Below are 19,516 nucleotides of genomic sequence, written 5' to 3' on the forward strand. Positions count from 1 at the left end.
CGGTGTGGAGAGTGACCTGTGCTCGCACACAGGATTTTTGGAGGCGGCAGCAGCAGCCCTAGCGTCTCACGCCCGTCTCTGGGGTCCGCGCTGATCGCCGCGGCTCGCACCCGTCTCTGGAGTTCGTTTAGGCGGCGCTCTGAATCCCGTCTCCTTGCATGCCGCGAAACAAAGAGGCAAGAAAAAGTCTCTTGCCTCTTCAGCAGCTGCAGACTTTTTCCCGGTCTCCCTCCCAGCCAGCTGTGGTGCGCTAACCCCTTCAGGCTGTGTTCACGCCGCCAACCCCAGTCCTCTCCCTGCGATCCAACCGAAGCTGAGCCTCAGCTCCCAGCCCCGCCCGCCCCGGCGGGTGAGCAGACAAGCCTCTCGGGCTGGTGAGTGCTGGTCGGCACTGATCCTCCGTGCGGGAATCTCTCCGCTTTGCCCTCCGCACCCCTGTGGCCGTGCTCTCCTCCGTGGCTCTGAAGCTTCCCCCCTCTGCCACCCACAGTCTCTGCCCGAGAAGGGGCTTCCTAGTGCGTGGAAATCTTTCCTCCTTCACAGCTCCCTCCCACTGGTGCAGGTGCCGTCCCTATTCTTTTGTCTCTGTTATTTCTTTTTACTTTTGCCCTACCCAAGTACGGGGGGAGTTTCTTGCCTTTTGGGAGGTCTGACGTTTTCTGCCAGCGTTCAGTGGGTGTTCTGTAGGAGCAGTTCCAGGTGTAGATGTATTTCTGCTGTATCTGTGGGAAGGAAGGTGATCTCCGCGTGTTACTCTTCCGCCATCTTCTCCACCCACCTGAGTCTTGTTTTTTGACATGTTCCGTTTCACAATGAGAGTTCCACCCGCCGTGTTCCATGTTCCGTTCCGCAATGAGAGTTCCACCCACCGTGTTCCATATTCCGTTCCACAATGAGAGTTCCATCTGCCAGGTGTGTTCCATGTTCCATTCCACAATGAGAGTTCCATTCGCCGTGTGTATTCCATGTTTCGTTCCACTATGAGAGTTCCATCTGCCGTGTTCCCTGTTCCATTCCACAATGAGAGTTTCACCCGCCGTGTTCCATGTTCTGTTCCACAATGGGAGTTCCACCCGCCATGTTCCATGTTCCGTTCCAGAATGGGAGTTCCATCTGCTGTGTTCCAGGTTCTGTGTCGCAATGGGAGTTCCACCCGCCATGTTCCATGTTCCGTTCCAGAATGGGAGTTCCATCTGCTGTGTTCCAGGTTCTGTGTCGCAATGGGAGTACCACCCGCAGTGTTCCATGTTCGGTTCCACAATGAGAGTTCCACCCGCTGTGTTCCATGTTCCGTTCCACAATGGGTGTTCCATCCATTGTGTTCTATATTTCATTTCCCAATAGGAGTTCCGTCTGCTGTGTTCCATGTTCTGTTCCATAATGGGAGTTCCACGCGCCGTGGCCACGTTCCGTTCTATTATGGGATTTTCACCCGCCGTGTTGCATGATCCATTCTAGTACAGGAAATTCACCCAGCTTATTCCATGTTCCGTTCCAGAATGAGAATTCCACCCGCCGTGTTCCAAGTTCCGTTCCACAATGAGAGTTCCACCCGGCATGTTCCATGTTGCGTTCCACAATGAGAGTTCCACCCACCGTGTTTCATGTTCCATTCCACAATGAGAGTACCACCTGCCGTGTTGCATATTGCGTTGCACAATGAGAGTTCCGCCCGCCGTGTTCCATGTTCCATTTCACAATGAGAGTTCCACCTGCCGTGTTCCATGTTGCCTGCCACAATTAGAGTCCCCCCCGCCATGTTCCAAGTTTCGTTCCACAATGAGAGTTCCACCCGCCGTGTTCCATGTTCCGTTCCACAATGAGAGTTCCACCCACCGTGTTCCATGTTCTGCTCCACAATGGGTGTTCCATCCGCCATGTTCCATGTTCTGTTCCACAATGAGAATTCCATCCACCATGTTTGTTGCATGTTCCGTTCCACAATGAGAGTACCACCCGCGGTGTTCCATTTTGCGTTCCACAATGAGAATTCCACCCGCCGTGTTCCATGTTCCATTCCACAATGAGAGTTCCACCTGCCGTGTTCCATGTTCCGTTCTACAATGAGAGTTCCCCTCGCCGTGTTCCATGTTCCGTTCCACAATGAGAGTACCACCGCAGTGTTCCATGTTGCGTTCCACAATGAGAGTTCCTTTCGCTGTGTTCCATGTTCTGTTCCACAATGAGAGTTCCACCCGCCGTGTTCCATGTTCCGTTCCACAATGGGTGTTGCATCCACTGTGTTCCATATTGCTTTCCCCAATAGGAGTTCCATCTGCTGTGTTACATGTTCTGTTCCATAATGGGAGTTCCGCTCGCCGTGGCCACGTTCCATTCTATTATGGGATTTTCACCTGCCGTGTTGCATGATCCGTTCTAGTACAGGAAATTCACCCAGCTTGTTCTATGTTCCGTTCCAGAATGAGAATTCCACCCGGCGTGTTCCATGTTGCGTTCCACAATGAGAGTTCCACCCACCGTGTTGCATATTCCGTTCCACAATGCGAGGACCACCTGCCGTGTTCCATACTGCATTGCACAATGCGAGTTCCACCCGCCGTGTTCTATGTTCCGTTTCACAATGAGAGTTCCACCCGCCGTGTTCCATGTTCCGTTCCACAATGGGAGTTCCACCCGCCGTGTTCCATGTTTCCTTCCATAATGGAAGTTCCACCCGCCGTTTTCCATGTTCTGTTCTATTATGGGAGTTCCACCGGCCATGTTCCATGTTCCATTCCACAGCGTGACTTCCATCCACCATGCTCCATGTTCTGTTCCACAATGAGAGTTCCACCCGCTGAGTTCCATGTTCCGTTCCACATTGAGAGTTCCACCCGCCGTGTTCCATGTTCTGTTCCACAATGGGAGTTCTACCCACCGTGTTCCATGTTTCCTTCCATAATGGGAGTCCCACCCGCCGTGTTCCATGTTCTTTTCTATTATGGGAGTTTTACCCGCCGTGTTCCACATTCCTTTCCACAGTGAGAATTCCACCCGCCGTGTTCCATGTTTTGTTCCACGATGAGAGTTCCACCCGCCGTGTTCCATGTTCCGTTCCACAATGAGAATTCCACCCGCCGTGTTCCATGTTCCGTTCCACAATGAGAGTTCCACCAGCCATGTTCCATGTTCTGTTCCACAATGGGAGTTCCACCCGCCATGTTCCATGTTCCGTTCCAGAATGGGAGTTCCATCTGCTGTCTTCCAGGTTCTTTTTCGCAATGGGAGTTCCATCCGCCGTGTTCCATGTTCCATTCCACAATGGGAGTTCCACCCGCCGTGTCCATGTTCCGTTCTAATATGGGATTTCCACCCACCGAGTTGCATGTTCCGTTCTATTATAGGAAATTCACCCAGCTTGTTTCATGTTCCCTTCCACAATGAGAGTTCCACCCGCCGTGTTCCATGTTTCCTTCCAAAATGAGAGTTCCACCCGCCATGTTCCATGTTCTGTTCCACAATGAGGGTTCCACCCACAGTGTTCCGTGTTCTGTTACACAAAGTGGGTTCCATACGCCGTGTGTGTTCCATGTTGTGTTCCACAATGAGAGTTACATCTGCCGTGTGTGTTCCATTTCTCATTCCACAATGAGAGTTCCATCCGCCTTGTGTGTTGCATGTTCCATTCCACAATGAGAGTTCCATTGGCCATATTCCATGTTCCGTTCCACAATGGGAGTTCCATCCGCTGTGTTCCATGTTCCGTTCCGCAATGGGCGTTTCATCTGTCGTGTTCCATGATTTGTTCCACAATGGTAATGCCACCCGCCGTATTCCATGTCCCATTCCACAATGAGAGTACCACCCGCAGTGTTCCATGTTCTGTTCCACAATGAGAGTTCCACCTGCCATGTTCCATGTTCCGTTACACAATGAGAGTTCCCCTGGCCGTGTTTCATGTTCCGTTCCACAAGGAGAGTACCACCCGCAGTGTTCCATGTTGCGTTCCACAATGAGAGTTCCATCCGCCATGTTCCATGTTCGGTTCCACAATGAGAGTTCCACCCACCATGTTCCATGTTCCATTCCACAATGAGAGTTCCACCCGCCGTGTTCCATGTTCCGTTCCACAATGGGTGTTCCATCCATTGTGTTCTGTATTTCATTTCCCAATAGGAGTTCCATCTGCTGTGTTCCATGTTCTGTTCCATAATGGGAGTTCCACGCGCCGTGGCCACGTTCTGTTCTATTATGGGATTTTCACCCGCCGTGTTGCATGATCCATTCTAGTACAGGAAATTCACCCAGCTTATTCCATGTTCCGTTCCAGAATGAGAATTCCACCCGCCGTGTTCCAAGTTCCGTTCCACAATGAGAGTTCCACCCGGCGTGTTCCATGTTGCGTTCCACAATGAGAGTTGCACCCACCGTGTTTCATGTTCCGTTCCACAATGAGAGTACCACCTGCCTTGTTGCATATTGCGTTGCACAATGAGAGTTCCACCCGCCGTGTTCCATGTTCCATTTCACAATGAGAGTTCCACCTGCTGTGTTCCATGTTGCGTGCCACAATAAGAGTTCCCCACGCCATGTTCCAAGTTTCGTTCCACAATGAGAGTTCCACCCGCCGTGTTCCATGTTCCGTTCCACAATGAGAATTCCATCCACCATGTTTGTTGCATGTTCCGTTCCACAATGAGAGTACCACCCGTGGTGTTCCATTTTGCGTTCCACAATGAGAGTTCCACCAGCCATGTTCCATTTTCCGTTTCACGATGAGAGTTCCACCCGCCGTGTTCCATCTTCCGTTCCACAATGAGAGTTCCACCTGCCATGTTCTATGTTCCATTCCACAATGAGAGTTCCCCTGGCCGTGTTCCATGTTCCGTTCCACAAGGAGAGTACCACCCGCAGTGTTCCATGTTGCGTTCCACAATTAGAGTCCCCCCCGCCATGTTCCAAGTTTCGTTCCACAATGTGAGTTCCACCCGCTGTGTTCCATGTTCTGTTCCACAATGAGAGTTCCACCCACCGTGTTCCATGTTTTGCTACACAATGGGTGTTCCATCCGCCATGTTCCATGTTCCGTTCCACAATGAGAATTCCATCCACCATGTTTGTTGCATGTTCCGTTCCACAATGAGAGTACCACCCGCGGTGTTCCATTTTGCGTTCCACAATGAGAGTTCCACCAGCCATGTTCCATTTTCCGTTTCACGATGAGAGTTCCACCCGCCGTGTTCCATGTTCCGTTCCACAATGAGAGTACCACACGCCATCTTCCATATTGCATTGCACAATGCGATTTCCACCCTTCGTGTTCCATGTTCCATTCCACAATGAGAGTTCCACCCGCCGTGTTCCATGTTCTGTTCCACAATGGGTGTTCCATCCACCATGTTCCATGTTTCGTTCCACAATGAGAATTCCATCCACCGTGTTTGTTGCATGTTCCGTTCCACAATAGGAGTTCCATCTGGCATGTGTGTTCCATATTCCTTTCCACAATGAGAGTTCCATCTGTCGTGTTCCATGTTCTGTTCCACAATGAGAGTTCCATCCGCCGTGTGTTTTTCATGTTAGTTTCCACAATGATTGTTTCATCCGCCATGTTCAATGTTCCTTTCCACAATGAGAGTTCCATCCGCCATGTTCCATGTTCCGTTCCACAGTGAGAGTTCAATCCTCCTTGTGTGTTCCATGTTCCGTTCCACAATGAGAGTTCCATCCTACGTGTGTGTTCCATGTTCCGTCCCACAGTGAGAGTTCCATTCGCCGTGTGTGTTCCATGTTGCTTTCCACAATGCGAGTTCCATCTGCCGTGTTCCATGTTCCATTCCACAATGAGAGTTCCACCCACCGTGTTCCATTCTCTGCTCCACAATGGGTGTTCCACCCGCTGTGTCCCAAGTTCCGTTCCACAATGAGAGTTCCACCCGGCGTGTTCCATGTTGCGTTCCACAATGAGAGTTCCACCCACCGTGTTTCATGCTCCGTTCCACAATGAGAGTACCACCTGCCATGTTCCATATTGCATTGCACAATGAGAGTTCCACCCGCCGTTTTCCATGTTCCATTTCACGATGAGAGTTCCACCCACCGTGTTCCATGTTTCCTTCCATAATGGGAGTTGCACCCGCCGTTTCCCATGTTCCGTTCTATTATGGGAGTTCCACCCCCCGTGTTCCATGTTGCGTGCCACAATTAGAGTTCCCCCTGCCATGTTCCATGTTTCGTTCCACAATGAGAGTTCCACCCGCCGTGTTCCATGTTCCGTTCCACAATGAGAATTCCATCCACCGTGTTTGTTGCATGTTCCGTTCCACAATGAGAGTACCACCCGCGGTGTTCCATTTTGCGTTCCACAATGAGAGTTCCACCAGCCATGTTCCATTTTCCGTTCCACAATGAGAATTCCACCCGCCGTGTTCCATGTTCCGTTCCACAATGAGAGTTCCCCTCGCCGTGTTCCATGTTCTGTTCCACAATGAGAGTACCACCCGCAGTGTTACATGTTCCGTTCCACAATGGGTGTTCCTGCCACTGTGTTCCATATTCCTTTCCCCAATAGGAGTTCCATCTGCTGTGTTACATGTTCTGTTCCATAATGGGAGTTCCAGTCGCCGTGGCCACGTTCCGTTCTATTATGGGATTTTCACCCTCCGTGTTGCATGATCCGTTCTAGTACAGGAAATTCACCCAGCTTGTTCTATGTTCCGTTCCTCAATGAGAATTCCACCCGCCGTGTTCCAAGTTCCATTCCACAATGAGAGTTCCACCCGGCGTGTTCCACGTTGCGTTCCACAATGAGAGTTCCACCCACCGTGTTGCATGTTCCGTTCCACAATGAGAGGACCACCTGCCGTGTTCCATATTGCATTGCACAATGCGAGTTCCACCCGCCGTGTTCCATGTTCCATTTCACAATGAGAGTTCCACCCGCCGTGATCCATGTTCCGTTCCACAATGGGAGTTCCACCTGCCGTGTTCCATGTTTCCTTCCATAATGGAAGTTCCACCCGCCGTTTTCCATGTTTTGTTCTATTATGGGAGTTCCACCCGCCATGTTTCATGTTCCATTCCACAATGTGACTTCCATCCACCGTGCTCCATGTTCTGTTCCACAATGAGTGTTCCACCCGCTGTGTTCCATATTCCGTTCCACATTGAGAGTTCCACCCGCCGTGTTCCATGTTCTGTTCCACAATGGGAGTTCTACCCGCCGTGTTCCATGTTTCCTTCTATAATGGGAGTTCCACCCGCCGTGTTCCATATTCCATTCTATTATGGGAGTTTCACCCGCCGTGTTCCACATTCCTTTCCACAATGAGAATTCCACCGACCGTGTTCCATGTTCCATTCCACAATGAGAGTTCCCCCCGCTGTGTTCCACATTCCTTTCCACAATGAGAATTCCACCCGCCGTGTTCCATGTTTTGTTCCACGATGAGAGTTCCACCCGCCGTGTTCCATGTTCCGTTCCACAATGAGAGTACCACCCGCCGTGTTCCATATTGCATTGCACAATGCGAGTTCCACCCTTCGTGTTCCATGTTCCATTCCACAATGAGAGTTCCACCCGCGGTGTTCCATGTTCTTTTCCACAATGGGTGTTCCATCCACCATGTTCCATATTTCGTTCCACAATGAGAATTCCATCCACCGTGTTTGTTGCATGTTCCGTTCCACAATAGGTGTTCCGTCTGGCGTGTGTGTTCCATATTCCGTTCCACAATGAGAGTTCCATCTGTCGTGTTTCATGTTCCGTTCCACAATGAGAGTTCCATCCGCTCTGTGTGTTCCATGTTAGTTTCCACAATGATTGTTTCATCCGCCATGTTCAATGTTCCTTTCCATAATGAGAGTTCCATCCGCCATGTTCCATGTTCCGTTCCACAGTGAGAGTTCCATCCGCCGTGTGTGTTCCGTGTTCCATCCCACAGTGAGAGTTCCATCCGCCGTGTGTGTTCCATGTTGCTTTCCACAATGCGAGTTCCATCTGCCGTGTTCCATGTTCCGCTCCACAATGAGAGTTCCATCTGCCGTGTTCCATGTTCCGTTCCACAATGAGAGTTCCATTCTCCGTGTGTGTTCCATGTTCCGTTCCACAATGAGAGTTCCCTCCGTTGTGTTCCATGTTCCGTCCCACAATGAGAGGTCCATCCTCCGTTTGTGTTTCATGTTCCATTCCACAATGGGAGTTCCACCCTCCGTGTCCATGTTCCATTCTAATATGGGATTTCTACCCGCCGAGTTGCATGTTCCGTTCTATTATAGGAAATTCACCCAACTTGTTTCATGTTTCCTTCCACAATGAGAGTTCCACCCGCCTTGTCCATGTTCCATTCCACAATGAGGGTTCCACCCACAGTGTTCCATGTTCCGTTACTCAAAGTGGGTTCCAAACGCCGTGTGTGTTCCATGTTGTGTTCCACAATGAGAGTTACATCTGCCGTGTGTGTTCCATTTTTCATTCCACAATGAGAGTTCCATCCACCTTGTGTGTTCCATGTTCCATTCCACAATGAGAGTTCCATCTGCCGTATTCCATGTTCCGTTCCACAGTGGGAGTTCCATCCGCTGTGTTCCATGTTCCGTTCCGCAATGGGCGTTCCATCTGTCGTGTTCCAAGATTTGTTCCACAATGGGAGTGCCACCCGCCGTGTTCCATGTCCCGTTCCACAATGAGAGTACCACCCACAGTGTTCCATGTTGCATTCCACATTGAGAGTTCCATCCGCCATGTTCCATGTTCAGTTCCACAATGAGAGTTCCACCCGCCATGTTCCATATTCCGTTCCACAATGAGAGTTCCACCCGCCGTGTTCCATGTTTCGTTCCACGATGAGAGTTCCACCCGCCGTGTTCCGTGTTCCGTTCCACAATGAGAGTACCACCCTCCATGTTCCATATTGCGTTGCACAATGTGAGTTCCACCCTTCGTGTTCCATGTTCCATTCCACAATGAGAGTTCCACCTGCCGTGTTCCATGATCTGTTCCACAATGGGTGTTCCATCCACCATGTTCCATGTTCCATTCCACAATGAGAATTCCATCCACCGTGTTTGTTGCATGTTCCGTTCCACAATAGGAGTTCCATCTGCCGTGTTCCATGTTCCGTTCCACAATGTGAGTTACATCTGCCGTGTGTGTTCCATATTCCATTCCACAATGAGAGTTCCATCTTTCGTGCTCCATGTTCCTTTCCACAATGAGAGTTCTATCCGCCGTGTGTGTTCCATGTTCCCTCCCACAGTGAGAGTTCCATCCGCCGTGTGTGTTCCATGTTGCTTTCCACAATGCGATTTCCATCCGCCGTGTGTGTTCCATGTTGCTTTCCACAATGCGATTTCCATCTGCCGTGTTCCATGTTCCGTTCCACAATGAGAGTTCCCTCTGCTGTGTTCTATATTCCATTCCACAATGAGAGTTCCATCCGTCGTGTTCCATGTTGCGTTTCATAATGAGAGTTCCATCCTCCGTGTTTGTTCCATGTTCCGTTCCACAATGAGAATTCCATCCGCCGTGTTTGTTCCATGTTCCGTTTCACAATGAGAGTTCCATCCCCCGTGTGCATGCTCCATTGCACAATGAGAGTTCCATCCGCCGTGTGTGTTTCACGTTCCGTTACTCCATGAGATTTCCATCTCCCATGTTCTATGTTCTGATCCACAATAAGAGTTCCATCTGCCATGTTCCATGTTCCGGTCCACTATTAGAGTTCCATCCGCTGTGTTCCATGTTGTGTTCCACTATGAGACTTCCATCCACCATGTTCCATGTTCTGTTCCACAATGAGATTTCCACCCACCGTGTTCCATGTTCCATTCCACAATGAGAGTTCCACCTGCTGTGTTCCATGTTCCATTCCACAATGAGAGTTCCACCTGCCGTCTTCCATGTTCCATTCCACAATGAGAGTTCCACCTGCCGTGTTCCATTTTCCGTTCCACAATGAGAGTTCCCCTCACCGTGTTCCATGTTCCATTCCACAATGAGAGTTCCATCCGCTGTGTTCCATTATCCGTTCCACAATGAGAGTTCCTTCTCCCGTGTTCCATGTTCCGTTCCACAATGAGAGTTCCACCCGGCGTGTTCCATGTTCCGTTCCACAATGGGTGTTCCGTCCACTCTGTTCCATATTCCGTTCTCCAATAGCAGTTCCCTCTGCTGTGTTCCATGTTCCGTTCCATAATGGGAGTTCCACTCGCCGTGGCCACGTTCCGTTCTATTATGGGATTTTCACCCTCTGTGTTGCATGATTCGTTCTAGTACAGGAAATTCACCCAGCTTGTTCTATGTTTCGTTCCACCATGAGAATTCCACCCGCCGTGTTCCAAGTTCCGTTCCACAATGAGAGTTCCACCCGCCGTGTTCCATGTTCTGTTCTGCAATGAGAGTTCCACCTGCCGTGTTCAATGTACCGTTCTGGAAATAGAGTTCCACACGCCGTGTTTCATTTTCCATTCCACAATGAGAGTTCCACCCGCTGTGTTCCATGTTTCCTTCCAAAATGAGAGTTCCACCTGCCGTGTTCCATGTTCCCTTCCACAATGAGGGTTCCACCCACCATGTTCCGTGTTCCGTTACACAAAGAGGGTTCCATACGACGTGTGTGTTCCATGTTGTGTTCCACAATGAGAGTTACATCTGCCGTGTGTGTTCCATTTTCCATTCCACAATGAGAGTTCCATCTGCCTTGTGTGTTCCATGTTCCATTCCACAGTGAGAGTTCCATCGGTCATATTCCATGTTCAGTTCTACAATGGGAGTTCCATCCGCTGTGTTCCATGTCCTGTCCCGCAATGGGAGTTCCATCTGTTGTGTTCCATGATTTTTTCCACAATGGGAGTGCCACCCGCCGTGTTCCATGTCCCGTTCCACAATGAGAGTACCACCCGCAGTCTTCCATGTTCCGTTCCACAACGAGAGTACCACCCGCCGTGTTCCATGTTCCGTTCCACCATGGGAGTTCCTCCCGTCATGTTCCATGTTCCGTTCCACAATGAGAGTTCCACCCGCCGTGTTCCATGTTCCTTTCCAGAATGGGAGTTCCACCTGCTGTGTTACTTTTTCCGTTCCACAATGGGAATGCCACCCGTCAATGTTCCACGTTCCGTTCCATAATGGGAGTTCCACTCGGCGTGTCCATGTTCTGTTCGATTATGGGATTTTCACCTGCTGTGTTTCATGTTTCGTTCTATTATAGGAAATTCACCCAGCTTTTCCATGTTCCGTTCCATAATGTGAGTTCCACCCGCCGTGTTCCATGTTCCCTTCCACAATGAGAGTTTCACCCGCCGTGTTCCATGTTCTGTTCCACAATGAGAGTTCCACCCGCTGTGTTCCATGTTCCGTTCCACACTGAGAGTTCCATCTGCCATGTTCCATGTTCCGTTCCACAGTGGGAGTTCCACCTGCCGTGTTCCCTGTTTCCTTCCATAATGGGAGTTCCACCCGCCGTGTTCCATGTTCTGTTCTATTATGGGAGTTTCACCCGCCGTGTTCCATGTTCCGTTCTATCATGGGAGTTTCACCCACCTTGTTCCATATTCTGTTCCACAATGAGAATTCCACCTGCCTTGTTCCATGTCCGTTCCACAATGAGAGATCCACCCACCGTTTTCCATGTTCCTTTCCACAATGAGAGTTCCACCCGCCATGTTCCATGTTCCGTTTAGCAATGAGTGTTTCACACACCGTGTTGCATGTTCCGTTCCACAATGGGAGTTCCTCCTGCCGTGTTCCATGTTCTGTTCCACAGTGACAATTCCACCTGCCATGTTCCATGTTCCGTCCCGCAATGGGAGTTCCACCCGCCGTGTTCCATATTCTGTTGTATTTTGGGAGTTCCACCCACCGTGTTCCATGTTCTGTTTTATTATGGGAGTTTCACCCATCTTGTTCCATGTTCCGTTCCACAATGAGAGTTCCACCCGCCGTGTTCCATGTTCCGTTCCGCAATGAGAGTTCCACCTGCCGTGTTCAATGTTCTGTTTTGGAAATAGAGTTCCACACGCCGTGTTTCATTTTCCATTCCACAATGAGAGTTCCACCCGCTGTGTTCCATGTTCTCTTCTACAATGAGAGTTCCACACGCCGTGTTCCATGTTCTCGTCTACAATGAGACTTCCATCCGTCGTGTTCCATGTTCTGTTCCACAACGAGAGTTCCATCCGCCGTGTTCCATATTTCTTTCCACAATGATAGTTTCATCCACTGTGTTCTATGTTCCTTTCCACAATGAGAGTTCCTTCGGCCGTGTTCCATGATCTGTTCTACAATGAGATTTCCATCTGCCTTGAGAGTTCCATGTTCCATCCACAATGAGAGTTACATCTGCCGTGTGAGTTCCATGTTCCGTTATATTATGGGAGTTCCACCCACCGTGTGCCATGTTCCGTTCTATTATGGGTGTTCCACCCACCGTGTTCCGTGTTCCGTTCCACAATGAGAGTTCCACCTATCGTGTTCCATTTTCCGTTCTACAATGAGAGTTCCCCTCGCCGTGTTCCATGTTCCATTCCACAAGGAGAGTACCACCCGCAGTGTTCCATGTTGCGTTCCACAATGAGAGTTCCATCCGCCATGTTCCATGTTCGTTTCCACAATGAGAGCTCCACCCGCCGTGTTCCATGTTCCGTTCCACAATAGGTTTTCCGTCCATTGTGTTCCATATTTCATTCCCCAATAGGAGTTCCATCTGCTGTGTTCCATGTTCCGTTCCATACTGGGAGTTCCACCCGCTGTGGCCACGTTCCATTCTATTATGGGATTTTCACCCGCCGTGTTGCATGATCTGTTCTAGTACAGGAAATTCACCCAGCTTGTTCCATGTTCCGTTCCAGAATGAGAATTCCACCCGCCGTGTTCCAAGTTCCATTGCACAATGAGAGTTCCACCCACCGTGTTGCATGTTCTGTTCCACAATGAGAGTACCACCTGCCATGTTCCATATTGCGTTGCACAATGAGAGTTCTACCCGCCGTTTTTCATGCTTCATTTCACAATGAGAGTTCCACCCGCTGTGTTCCATGTTCCATTCTACAATGGGTGTTCCATCCGCCGTGTTCCATGTTTCCTTCCATAATGGGAGTTCCACCCACCGTTTTCCATGTTCCGTTCTATTATGGGAGTTCCACCCCCCGTGTTCCATGTTTCGTGCCACAATTAGACTTCCCCCCGCCATGTTCCATGTTTCGTTCCACAATGAGAGTTCCACCCGCCGTGTTCCATGTTCCGTTCCACAATGAGAGTAACACCCGCTGTGTTCCATATTGCGTTGCACAATGCGAGTTCCACCCACTGTGTTCCATGTTCCATTCCACAATGAGAGTTCCACCCGCCATGTTCCATGTTTTGCTCCACAATGGGTGTTCCATCCGCCATATTCCATGTTCCGTTTCACAGTGAGAATTCCATCCACCGTGTTTGTTGCGTGTTCCATTCCACAATGAGAGTACCACCCGCGGTGTTCCATTTTGCGTTCCACAATGAGAGTTCCACCAGCCATGTTCCATTTTCCGTTCCACAATGAGCATTCCACCCGCCGTGTTCCATGTTCCATTCCACAATGAGAGTTCCACCTGCCATGTTCCATGTTCCATTCCACAATGAGAGTTCCCCTCGCCGTGTTCCATGTTCCGTTCCACAATGAGAGTACCACCCGCAGTGTTCCATGTTGTATTCCAAAATGAGAGTTCCATCCGCCGTGTTCCATGTTTGGTTCCACAATGAGAGTTCCATCCCCCGTGTTCCATGTTCCGTTCCACAATGAGAGTTCCACCCGCAGTGTTCCATTTTCCGTTCCACAATGGGAATTCCATCCGCCGTGTTCCATGTTTCCTTCCATAATGGGAATTCCACCCGCCGTTTTCCATGTTCTGTTCTATTATGGGAGGTCCACCCCCCGTGTTCCATGTTCCGTTCTATTATGGGAGTTTCACCCACCTTGTTCCACATTCCTTTCCACAATGAGAATTCCACCCACCTTGTTCCATGTTCCATTCCACAATGAGAGTTCCCCCCACCATGTTCCATGTTCCGTTCCACAATGAGAGTTCCACCCGCCGTGTTCCATGTTCCGTTCCACAGTGAGAGTTCCATCCGCCGTGTGTGTTCCATGTTAGTTTCCACAATCATTGTTTCATCCGCCATGTTCAATGTTCCTTTCCACAATGAGAGTTCCATCCGCCATGTTCCATGTTCCGTTCCACAATGAGAATTCCATCCGCCATGTGTGTTCCATTTTCCGTTCCCCAATGAGAGTTCCATCCGCCTTGTGTGTTCCATATTCCATTCCAAAATGAGAGTTCCAGCTGTCGTGTTCCATGTTCCATTCCACAATGAGAGTTCCATCTGCCGTGAGAAACCGGGGTGCATCACCTTGGGCCCAGGAGGAGGAATCTGACTAATCATCCCTTACACCAGTGGGTCTCAACTGGGGACAGTCCCTCCCCCCCTGCCCAGGTGACATTTGGCAATGGACTTAGACTTTTTGTTGTCACAGCTGGCAAAGGGGAATGGTATGAGTGTGCTACTGGTATCTCGTGGGGAGAGACGAGGGATGCTGCTAAATACCATAAAGAGCACAGGGCAGCCTCCACAGCAAAGAATGATCCAGCCCCAAATGCCACTAGGGCGAAGGTTGAGCTCCACTGCCCATACCCATCTGGTGATTTGATCTTTGTAACATATCGTGAAGCTGGATGAAAGGGAGCTGATACTTAATCAGGGTAAAAGGACCTCTTTTGTGCCAGGCATTGAATTAGGCTAGAGTTGGGATAATAGATTTTAATCTGCATGCCAACTTGATCAATTGGTAGGGGCTTCTTGGATCACTCTAGGGACAAGCATTCTGAGGCTCAGCAGGAATGCTCCCAGCTCTGCCACTTTTCAGCCATGTAGCACTGGGCAGTTACTTAACTTTTCTGTGCCTTAGTTTTCATATTTATAAAATGCCAATGATAATAGTATCTACCTCACTGGGTTGTCAGAGGATTAAATTAATATTCCTAATATACAACAGTGCCTCGCACACTGTTATCATCATCATCATCATCATCACCTTCACTATCAGGGACATAATCTTGCCATATATTTACCATCCTTGTTGTACTCAAATTATATACAATCTCTTAAGTAGGCAAGACTTGTATAATTGGTCCCATTTTTTAGGATGAGAAAATTGCATTGCAAGCTGGTTAGAGCATTCAGAGAGATGATTCCGAGTGTTAAAATATAGAGGAGAGCCTTTGCAGAGAGTGCCATCTTAATTCATGAAGAGTTTTGTCAACCAGCATTATCCCTTGCCCAACTCTGAAATGTCTGTACAGATCCTCAGGGGCTGATCTTTACTGCATGTTTGTACTGCTCAGGTTGGTCTGAGCTGTGTTCCTGTCGTTAGGCAATAAAGGGCACTTTGGTGCTTACTGATCTGACCTGCCCGTGGGGCTTCCAGAACAAGAGCAAAGTGGAATCACTGAGACCATAGGTGATAGGGGCACCTCTGGCTCACATATGGGCAGCCCACATATGGCATTATTTTGCTTGTTTCTCTCCATTTTTATTAAATTTAAAACTTCGAATTTTCTTTGTTTTCAAAAACGAATTGACAATGGAAATTTTTTTTTAACATCTTTATTGGAGTATAATTGCTTTATAATGGTGTGTTAGTTTCTGCTTTGTAACTAAGTGAATCAGCTATACATATACGTATATCCCCATATCTCTTCCCTCTTGCATCTCCCTTCCTCCCACCCTCCCTACCCCACCCCTTTAGGTGGTCACAAAGCACCGAGCTGATCTCCCTGTGCTATGCAGTTGCTTCCCACTAGCTATCTATTTTACGTTTAGTAGTGTATATATGTCCATGCCACCCGCATGACGGGAATAAAGACACAGACCTACTAGAGAATGGACTTGAGGAAATGTCTTTTTTAAAAAAACTTTTAGCCCACCGCTGCCACTACTGTAGCACTCAGGGCCCCTCAACACAGGCGGCAGAGGCGGAGGCCTTGGCAGTGGGATGGCCGACGTGACAAGCCCAAGGTGCTTAGGGCCGCTGGCGATGACAGCCCGCATCCACAGCCCGTGGAGCCACCGGGGAAAACCTCACCCAGCCGCGCAGGAGAAGCAGCCGCCGCAGCACAAAGGCAGCTCCAATGGCGTTAAAATGGAGAATGGTGAATCAAAGAAGAGAAACCTGAATTAAAAGAAAAATCTGTAGGAAATAAGAGGGCCAATGGATTTCATCCTCATTCAAAAGACAAGAATTTAGGCACTGGAGAAAAGAAGGGTCCAAATCGTAACAGAGTTTTTATTAGCAACATCCCATATGACATGAAATGGCAAACCATTGAAGATCTAATGAGAGGAAAAGTTGGGTCAGGTTACATACGTGGAGCTCTTTAAGGATGCGGAAGGAAAATCAAGGGGTTGTGGTGTGGTTGAATTCAAAGATGAAGAATTTGTCAAGAAAGCACTAGAAACTATGAACAAATATGATCTTAGTGGAAGACCCTTGAATATCAAAGAGGATCCTGATGGAGAAAATGCTCGTAGGACATTGCAACCAACAGGAGGATCATTTCCAGGAGGACAGGTACCCGACGTGGAATCGGGATTGATGAATTTACCACCTTCCATTCTCAATAATCCAAACGTTCCTCCTGAGGTTATCAGTAATTTGCAGGCTGATAGACTTGGTTCCACAATTTTTGTTGCTAATCGTGACTTCAAAGTTGGTTGGAAGGAGCCAAAGGAAGTGTTCGGTGTAGCTGGAACTGTAAATCGGGCAGATATTAAAGAAGACAAAGATGGCAAGAGCAGAGGAATGGGCACAGTCACTTTTGAACAGGCAATTGAAGCAGTTCAAGCAATTTCTATGTTCGAGGGGCAGGTTTTCTTTGATAGACCTATGCATGTGAAAATGGATGACAAGTCTGTCCCTCATGAAGACTACCATTCACATGATAGTAAAACACCACAATTACCACGTGGTCTTGGAGGCATTGGAATGGGACTTGGTCCATGTGGACAGCCTATTAGCACCAGCCAGTTGAACATAGGTGGTGGAATGGGAAATTTAGGTCCAAGTGGTATGGGAATGGATGGTCCAGGTTTTGGAGCAATGAATAGAATTGGAGGAGGAATTGGGTTTGGTGGTCTGGAAGCAATGAATAACATGGGAGGATTTGGAGGAGTTGGTCAAATGAGAGAGCTATACCGTGGTGTGATGACTAGTAGCATGGAGAGAGATTTTGGACGTGGTGATATTGGAATAAATCGAGGCTTTGGAGATTCCTTTGGTAGACTTGGTGGTGGAATGGGTGGCATGAACAGCGTGACTGGAGGAATGGGGATGGGACTGGATTGGATGAGTTCCAGCTTTGATAGAATGGGACCAGGTATAGGAGCTATCCTGGAAAGGACTATCAATATGGATCGAGGATTTTTATCAGGTCTGATGGGAAGTGGAATGAGAGACAGAATAGGCTCCAAAGGTAACCAGATATTTGTCAGAAATGTCATGTAATGTTTGCAGAAATAAAAATGGAGAATGGAAAGTCAAAAGGCTGTGGAACAGTCAGATCTGATTCCCCAGGATCAGCTGAAAAAGGCTGCAGAATAATGAATGACATAAAAATCACTGGCAGAGAAATTGATGTTCGCTTGGATCATAATGCATAATTTGAAACCACAGTTGGAACATTCTTACGTCTGTTTTGCTGAATCTCCTAGTAAAAGTCATTTTTTAAAGTAATACTGTATGCTTACAGAAGTTGTAAAAATGTACTTTAAAAACTCCCACCAGCTTTTAACAGTATAGTGTTAAATATACTCTGATTTTTGTTAATCTCAGGTTTGGATTTTTAAAGACAGCAAGTCTGGTCATTCAGTTTAAATGAATGGTTATGCTGTTTTTAATGAAATAAGCCATTTTCATGTTGTTTTCAGTTCTACGTAGTGGGATTTGTTTGTTCAAGTGTCCCCAGCTTTTATCAACATATTGTAAGGTAAAACATAGATGGTTTTTTCAAAACTTCTGTTTAATATATGTAATTGTCCTTGAAAAGAAAGGGCTCAGACAAATTAGGATATGATTTTGGTTGCTTTTAAATTACTTTTTTGTTGGTGTTAAAGAATTATTGTAAGTTTTAGATTCTAAAGTTCAGAATATTTTTTATTTGACTTAAATGAAGAAATGGAGTTTTCCTTCTCTACCCTTCCCCATAATTCACATTTTCCACATAACACTATTAACATTAACCTCCACAGCCCCTTATTTTATTATTTCCAATAATTCCAAGTTCATATAGAACTGATAATGTTGCAATCCCCAAGTATAATAATAGGCAGACTACTCCCAACTTTCTGTCTAGTTTCCAGCCATTAAGGTGAACTGCTAAGAAAAGAAAAATAATTGAAATGTTGAGAAAGATGGTTATGTAAGTTAGTCCTCTACTGTTCACTTCTACAGGAGTGGATGCATTTATAAATGCAATTTTAATAAACCATGGGACACCTAGGCACAGCATATGGAACACGTTGGATCCCACAATGTTAGACATAGCCATATCTCCTTTGCCTGCAAAAAAAAGCATGTTGTTAAAATATGTATACCAATACTGTACTTTATTATTTATAAGCTTCATAAGAAAAAACACTGGATACTTCTTCTCTTTGTTTTGGAAAATTGTTGTATTAGAGCAAAAGTTACTGAATTTGTATTTTTGAATTTTGGGGGGGGGGGTTAGTGTTTGAAGTCTTAACATTTATTTATCCAATAATTATTTATTAAACCATTTTTCAATAAAGTATGTAGATTACTTGTTGCTTTTCATCGTAACATGGTTAATTATGATTTACTGCACATTTCAGATGAATATTATTTGGGGGTTTAGATTCAGTGAAATTAATCTGCTATTAAATAGTAAATCCTTCCTCTTGAGTCACTCCTTTTTTTTTCTTCAAAGTATGTTACTGAGGAAATAAATATTTTAAAGGTACCTTTGCTCAGTGTATTTCAGCCAGGCTTTTAAGAATGGGCATTGCAGCTTGACGGACCTACTTCTTATCTTTTCTTGGAACAAACACACTTGCGATCATGTCTGGTATGCTTGTTCCTGCTGCTAATAAAGTAAGACCCATTACTGTATCTGGAATTTCTAATGTTTCCCCTGTAATAAACATAGATATTACAAGTTCCAAATCTTATAGATTCACTAACTGTTCTCTGCAGATATTTCAGATATTTCTTTCCTGAAAAAGAAAATAGGCATATTTAGATTTCAGAACGAATATGTACTTACTTAGATTTTAGCTAGCAAAATATTTGAATAATATTGGTGAATTGGTAACCCAAGTAGCACAGATTTTTAATGGCAGATATTGTTATTTGATACACAAAATTCTACCAAGGAGTAATTTCCCTACCTGCTATGCTTACAGAAGTTTTGGATGTCCACTGTTATCAAGGCTGTTGCTTAAAATATGCTAATGAGATTGGTCATTTTCTCTTTTACTTTTTAAAAATATTTCCTAAAGAGGTCAGATTTAAGCAAATTATTTATA

The 19,516-nt window shown here is 47.2% G+C and overlaps 1 pseudogene; it reads left to right on the forward strand.

Moving 5' to 3' along the window:
• Positions 1 to 13,230: 13,230 nt before the first annotated feature.
• LOC132363410 (myelin expression factor 2-like) lies at positions 13,231 to 17,632 on the forward strand (annotated as a pseudogene).
• The last annotated feature ends 1,884 nt before the right edge of the window (positions 17,633 to 19,516 follow it).

Source organism: Balaenoptera ricei, chromosome 3 (assembly GCF_028023285.1).
Source record: "Balaenoptera ricei isolate mBalRic1 chromosome 3, mBalRic1.hap2, whole genome shotgun sequence".
Lineage (NCBI taxonomy): Eukaryota > Metazoa > Chordata > Mammalia > Artiodactyla > Balaenopteridae > Balaenoptera > Balaenoptera ricei.